Source organism: Lissotriton helveticus, chromosome 12 (genome assembly GCF_964261635.1).
Source record: "Lissotriton helveticus chromosome 12, aLisHel1.1, whole genome shotgun sequence".
Lineage (NCBI taxonomy): Eukaryota > Metazoa > Chordata > Amphibia > Caudata > Salamandridae > Lissotriton > Lissotriton helveticus.
Window position 1 is genome coordinate 132418279 of NC_136073.1, and position 7344 is coordinate 132425622.

Sequence of the window (7344 nt, forward strand, 5' to 3'; positions counted from 1 at the left end):
TGGAGAGTCAGGGCGACATGTACCTAAACAGTATCTAGTATCTGATGTTTAGAGAACATGTTGATATAAACTAGAAGTCAGGAGGGGAAAGGCTAACTTGATTCTAAGACTGGAGCATGCATTATTCTACATGTAGTGCGTGATGAAGAATATTAAATGACCATTAAATGCAGTATTTCTCTTACATGGAGACGTAAAGGCTAGACAATGACGGAAACTATTGATGCGATTCAGTAGCTTAGGAATGCGGAGAAGGAGGGCTGGACTGATAACTAGAATCAAAACATACTCTTGGCAGACTCAGAGGCAGAGCCAGGCTGAACCGGGCACTGTGAGGCAGGAAGTAAGTGAAGGGTCAGGGATACAGGTGGGGGCTGTATCGCTCCTCAGCGAGGACTCAGAAGACAGGAGCTGAATCTGGTGTCCGGGCCCTTTTGAGGCCTAGAAACGGGGACTTTACAATGAAATAACGTGCACACTGAGAAACGTGGCAACGTAACTTTACATAGGCCTGATACTCGTAGCTTTCACGAGAACTGGAAACTGGCATACTAGAGATGGACACAACTATAATTGCGTCTTTAATCGATCATGGGGAATACATATGCATATTAATCATGCACACATAACATATGATGGAGGACGCGTAGGGACACAGAACATGGCAAAATTTACTTTTCCACACTTTGTATAAGGAATGAGGAAGCAATAAACACATTCAGCCTATCACAGGAGTTCCCTGAGTGTTCCGAATTATAATTTCTCCATATCACTGTATGTTATTGAGACTAAGTAGCTCGCCGTGATTGTATAGTGGTTAGTACTCTGCGTTGTGGCCGCAGCAACCTCGGTTAGAATCCGAGTCAAGGCAATGTCACGGCAGTTGGGTTTTTCTTTTACAGAATTACCAAATGTACCAGTTGTTTTGTAAAATGTCTATTAAAAACAGATCCTTTAAAATATTTAAACGATCTAACGACAAATTATTTAAACACACATGATTATAAGATGTAGCTATATTGTACCTACTGACATTAATTATCGTTCTTGAACCTATTTGCGGTGGGGGGAATGGAGCTCTCCCCCATGCCAATCAGAATGCAGATGAATGCAGTTGCAGTTGAGTGACCTGTGTTGTGGCTGTCTAGAGGGAATGCACAAATGTAGCTGTCTCGCAGCCCAATCCAGACGTCAATTGGAGACAGGTTTTCAGGCAAATAGAGCAGTAAGTGCATAGAAATGCTGACTCTCTAAAAATGGCATTTAAAAAATAGTAAAGTTAAATGCAACCTCACCAGTAAATAGGATTTATCAATAAATAAATAAAGCTTCTCCTCTCTGATATGGAATTACCCCCCAAAAAGTATAAGGGAATACCCAATGCTAACCTATGAGAGGGGTAGACCTCACTGTAGTGAAAAATGTAATAGACTGTTTGGTACTACCAGGACATGCAAACTACCACAGTACATGTCTTACCTTTTACTTACATAGCATGATGCCCCTAGGACTACCTAGGCCTACCTTAGGGGTTAATTATATGTAATACAATTGGAGTTTAAGGCTTGGCAAGTAGTTTTAAATGGCAAGTCGAAGTGGCAGTACACTGCAGCACAGGCACTGCAGTAGCAGGCTTGAGACAGGTTTGAAATGCTACTTCTTTGGGCGGCACAATAAGCCCCTGGGAATATGGTATACCACTTTACAAGGGGCTTTCAAGTCAATTAAATCTGTCAGTCAGGTATACTCCAATTACACACATGATTAGGGAAGAAGCACGTGCACTTCAGCACTGATTAGTAGCGATAAAGTGATCAGAGTCCTAAGGCCAACAAAATGATACAGCAAAATGCGTAGGTGAAAAGCAATAAGGTAGGGTTGAGGCCACCTTAAGAATGCAAGGTCTAACAAAAACAAACTAAGGATAACATGAGTAAAACATCAGGTTTCTCTACGGCATTTGGTGAGACAAGTGTGCCTTCTTTTATCTTCCATAAATGCAATCTTTCCCTGACCCCTTTATTATATAGCTCTTCAAGTAAAAAAGATAAAGCACTTACCAAGGAGCCTCAAATACTCAAAGATGGTAGACTTCTGTAATATGGGCCATAGACTAAAAGCAGCACGAACACAGAGTGCAATAGGGTCCCAAAAACTTGAGTGCCACATGAGAGTATGCATGAAAGCCTATCCTTTTCCAAACTAGAGATATACTCATGCAATTTTTGTTTTTAGGAGAGAATGTGCCTGCTGAAAAAAACATAATTTTTAAAAAGTGCATTGCAGAATACCAGGAATTTGCTGTGGGACACCTTGAAAACTTTCATACAGATTATTTGCACAAAACTTGCAGTCAGTTGTTGTGGCCGAGTGGTTAAGGCGATTGACTAGAAATCCAATTGGGTCTCCCCGCGCAGGTTTGAATCCTGCCAACAACGAGAAAAATGTTAACATCGGCTACAATTTCAGAAGTTAACCTTTAGAATTTCTTCCATGTCAGTTTTATAAATAGGTGGCTTATTTGGTGTCACTATTGCCCTTTCACATATTTATTATCGCTACCCCTTTCATATCTTTGCTATAACTCTTGTCCTACATTAGCGCTGGTGCAAACACTTCAAATTATTATACCCTGGCTCTCTCAGTCATACCATTCATGCACTTGAAACTTACTTTACCAATAAAAGAAGCAAATAGAAAAATAAAACAAAAGTGCTTGCTGGATTAGGCAAACACACTTCATAAAACTGCATTTTCTTTTCTATTCTCCCCGTGTTACAAGCCTAACTGCTCCCTGTGTAATTTCTCTTAGCCTGCTGTCCCAGGAAGAGAATTTTATCTACAGGCTCTTTCCGTGTTTTTTCCTAGTCTTTCTTTCCCTTTTCTTAGATTTGTTACTGTTCCTTTACGTGCTCTATTTAGGCGCCATTAATCTCATTTGAGCTCCTTGTACCTGCTGCTGTTTTCTCCACACCTCATACTGCCTTTTCCCTCTTTCTCTCTTTCTCTGAGGTTGGTGGCTACTTTTCAAAGCTTCTGATGCCCCAATGTTCCTTCATCTTGTTGTCAGACGTGAATTGGAAAAGCAACCAAATTAACAAGCCTTTACCACTCATACATGGCAGAGGTTTATACTTTAATTCAATGAGCTAAGAAAAGCGTGTTGTGGGTCCCCTACGAGCCATGGTGCTTGCTTCATCATAATTAGGCACGCAGTCATTAGCCACAGCTCTGATCATGGGTCACTGAGGTCAGTTTCAATAATTCCTCAAAAACCTAACCATGCAGTCCCCCCTAACTGTGTAGTTATCTTGCTTTACTACTGTTTGTGTGATTAGCTGGGAGGAGCTCACGGCAGCATCCTCCCTATAAAAGTGTAGATGGACCGCTCCTTAACTCTTTCTTGCTTCACATACAGATGGCTTGAGGAGGTACAGGGGAAATGCAGGTCTACTAGACAGAATAGAAGATCTGCGCCAGGTGTGTTTCTCTGCATTGGTGTCCCATCACAGGCCCACAAGTGTATGTGTGATCTTTGACTCCTGGCAGTTCACAAGCAGGCGGCCAGGAAACGGTTTCAGCCTATCAACCACTGAGGAGACAAAGCCTTTGTATAAGAAATGAGGAAGCAATGAACACATTCAGCCTATCACAGGAGTTCCCTGAGTGTTCCGAATTATAAATTCTCCATGTCACTGTATGTTATTGAGCCCAAGTAGCTCTCCGTGATCGTTTAGTGGTTGGTACTCTGCGTTGTGGCCGCAGCAACCTCGGTTCGAATCCGAGTAACGGCATTGTGGTTGGCAATGTCACGGCAGTTTGGTTTTTCTTTTACAGAATTACCAATGTACCAGTTGTTTTTGTAAAATGTCTATTAAAAACAGATCCTTTAAAATATTTAAACGATCTAACGACAAATTATTTAAACACACATGATTATAAGATGTAGCTATACTGTACCTACTGACATAAATTGTCGTTCTTGAACCTATTTGCGGTGGGGGGAACGGAGCTCTCCCCCATGCCAATCAGAATGCAGATGAATGCAGTTGCAGTTGAGTGAACTGTGTTGTGGCTGTCTAGAGCAGGGGTGCCCAAACCTGTCCTGGCGGGCCGTATCCATGCCAGATTTTTGGGATATCCCCATCTGGGGATCACGGTTCGATCCCCGGCACCGGCGGCAGATTAGCCCAGCACCAGGTGACTCTGGGAAATAGCTGGCGCCGCGGCTAGGGCGGCTGATTTCGGAATCTGGAGATTTTTTTATTTAAGGTTTTTGTAGAGCGCGTAGTAACCCTCGAGCATCCCAGAGATCAGGGTTCGATCCCCGGCACCGGCCGCAGATTAGCCCAGCACCACGTGACTCTGGGAAATAGCTGGCGCCGCGGCTAGGGAGGCTGACTCCGGAATCTGGAGATCACGGTTCGATCCCCGGCACCGGCGGCAGATTAGCCCAGCACCAGGTGACTCTGGGAAATAGCTGGCGCCGCGGCTAGGGCGGCTGACTCCGGAATCTGGAGATTTTTTTATTTAAGGTTTTTGTAGAGCGCGTAGTAACCCTCGAGCATCCCAGAGATCAGGGTTCGATCCCCGGCACCGGCGGCAGATTAGCCCAGCACCATGTGACTCTGGGCAATAGCTTGCTTAATCTTCCCAACGGCCCCTAGCGCCTAGAGACCCTTACGGGCGATTGTGCGCCTTACAAATGTGGATTATTATTATTATTATTATTATTTGGGCCGACTCCGATCCGGTTCGTAAAAGCACATCTGCCCGAATCTGTCGGACAACCACGTACGCCCGGGAGAGGACTGCCCGGGACCCGTGGAGCCCGTCCTGGTCACTCTGACCTGCCATCGGCCTGGAGAAGGGAGCGCCGGACGCCCGGGGGGAGGACTGCCCGGGACCCGTGGAGCCCGTCCTGGGCACTCTGACCTGCCGTCTGCCCGGGGAAGGGAGCCCCGGACGCCCGGGGGGAGGACTGCCCGGGACCCATGGAGCCCGTCCTGGGCACTCTGACCTGCCGACGGCCCGGGGAAGGGAGCCCCGGACGCCCGGGGGAGGACTGCCCGGGACCCGTGGAACTCGTCCTGGGCACTCTGACATGCCGCTGACCCGGGGAAGGGAACCCCGGACGCCCGGGAGCCGTGGAGCCCGTCCTGGGCACTCTGACAAGCTGTCGGACCGGGGAAGGGAGCCCCGGACGCCCGGGACCCGTGGAGCCTGTCCTGGGAACTCCGGCATGCCGTTGGCCCAGGGAAGGGAGTCCCAGATACCCGGGACCCGTGGAGCCCGTCATGGGCACTCTGACAAGCCGGTGTCCCGGGGAAGGGAGCCCCGGACGCCGGGGACTCGTGGAGCCCGTCCTGGGCACTCTGGCATGCCGTTGGCACGGGGAAGGGAGCCCCGGACGTCCGGGGCCCGTGGAGCCCATCCTGGGCACTCTGACAAGCCGTTGGCCCGGGGAAGGGAGAGCCGGACACCCAGCGGAGGAATGCCCGGGACCCATGGAGCCCGTCCTGGGCAATCTGACCTGCCGTCGGCCCGGAGAAGGGAGCGACGGACGCCCGGGGGGAGGAATGCCCGGGACGCATGGAGCCCATCCTGGGCACTTTGACATGCCATCGGCCTTGAGACCCGGGGGACGACTGCCCGGGAAGCATGGAGCCCGACCTGGGCACTCGCTCATGCCGTTGGCCTGGAGACCCGGGGGACGACTGCCCGGGGCGCATGGAGCCCGACCTGGGCACTCGCTCATGCCGTTGGCCTGGAGACCCGGGGGACGACTGCCCGGGACGCATGGAGCCCGTCCTGGGCACTTTGACATGCCGTTGGCCTGGAGGAGGGAAGCCCCGGGTGTTGTTACCCAGGCATAGCCCATCTGGTCCCCCTGGCAGAGAACCACCAGCCTTGCAGGGGTGTCCGGGCATACCCTTACCCCTAGTAATCCGGAGGAAAATTACCCCCCTTTCTTGTAATCTGTGCACACGAGTTGACAGAGGGGACCCAAGGCGTAAAAGTACCCGACCTCCTGGAGCCCTCGCTGGGATCGGGGAGGCAAATGGCACCTCATAGGGACTTCCAGGGAGGTTTGGCCATCTGGTCGCCCTTTTGGATAGCATTGCGTGCGACCAGATGGCCGAGGGGAAAGGTGCAACCAGGTGGCCGGGAACGAAAGGACTCCCTGCTTCCCACCCCGAGCCTTTGTGGTAGGGCTGCTGCCTGCCCACGCCGGGCAGGGCTCGGGGACCCCGGCTGGGCCTCAGGCACGGTGAGGACCACCGGAGCTCCCAGGCCCGGACGCCCGGGACGACGACTGCCCGGGACGCATGGAGCCCGTCCTGGGCACTTTGACATGCCGTCGGCCTGGAGACCCGGGGGACGACTGCCTGGGACGCATGGAGCCCGTCCTGGACATTTTGACATGCCGTCGGCCTGGAGACCCGGGGGACGACTGCCCGGGACGCATGGAGCCCGTCCTGGGCACTTTGACATGCCGTCGGCCTGGAGACCCGGGGGACGACTGCCTGGGACGCATGGAGCCCGTCCTGGACATTTTGACATGCCGTTGGCCTGGAGACCCGGGGGACGACTGCCCGGGACGCATGGAGCCCGTCCTGGGCACTTTGACATGCCGTCGGCCTGGAGACCCGGGGGACGACTGCCCGGGACGCATGGAGCCCGTCCTGGGCACTTTGACATGCCGTCGGCCCGGAGAAGGGAGCGCCGGACACCCAGGGAAGGACTGCCCGGGACCCATGGAGCCCGTCCTGGGCAATCTGACCTGCCGTCGGCCCAGGGAAGGGAGCGGCGGATGCCCGGGGGGAGGAATGCCCGGGACGCATGGAGCCCGTCCTGGGCACTTTGACATGCCGTCGGCCCGGAGACCCGTGGGACGACTGCCCGGGACGCATGGAGCCCAACCTGGGCACTTTGACATGCCGTCGGCCTGGAGACCCGGGGGACGACTGCCCGGGACGCATGGAGCCCGTCCTGGACATTTTGACATGCCGTCGGCCTGGAGACCCGGGGGACGACTGCCCGGGACGCATGGAGCCCGTCCTGGGCACTTTGACATGCCGTCGGCCCGGAGAAGGGAGCGCCGGACACCCAGGGGAGGACTGCCCGGGACCCATGGAGCCCGTCCTGGGCAATCTGACCTGCCGTCGGCCCGGAGAAGGGAGCGGCGGATGCCCGGGGGGACGACTGCCCGGGACGCATGGAGCCCGTCCTGGGCACTTTGACATGCCATCGGCCTGGAGACCCGGGGGACAACTGCCCGGGACGCATGGAGCCCAACCTGGGCACTTTGACATGCCGTCGGCCTGGAGACCCGGGGGACGA

General features: G+C 52.8%; 1 non-coding gene across 1 annotated transcript; it reads left to right on the plus strand.

The window, feature by feature from the left end:
* The first annotated feature begins 2356 nt into the window (after positions 1-2356).
* TRNAS-AGA (transfer RNA serine (anticodon AGA)) lies at positions 2357-2438 on the plus strand. Its single transcript has one exon. It is a non-coding gene; the product is annotated as a tRNA-Ser (tRNA).
* The last annotated feature ends 4906 nt before the right edge of the window (positions 2439-7344 follow it).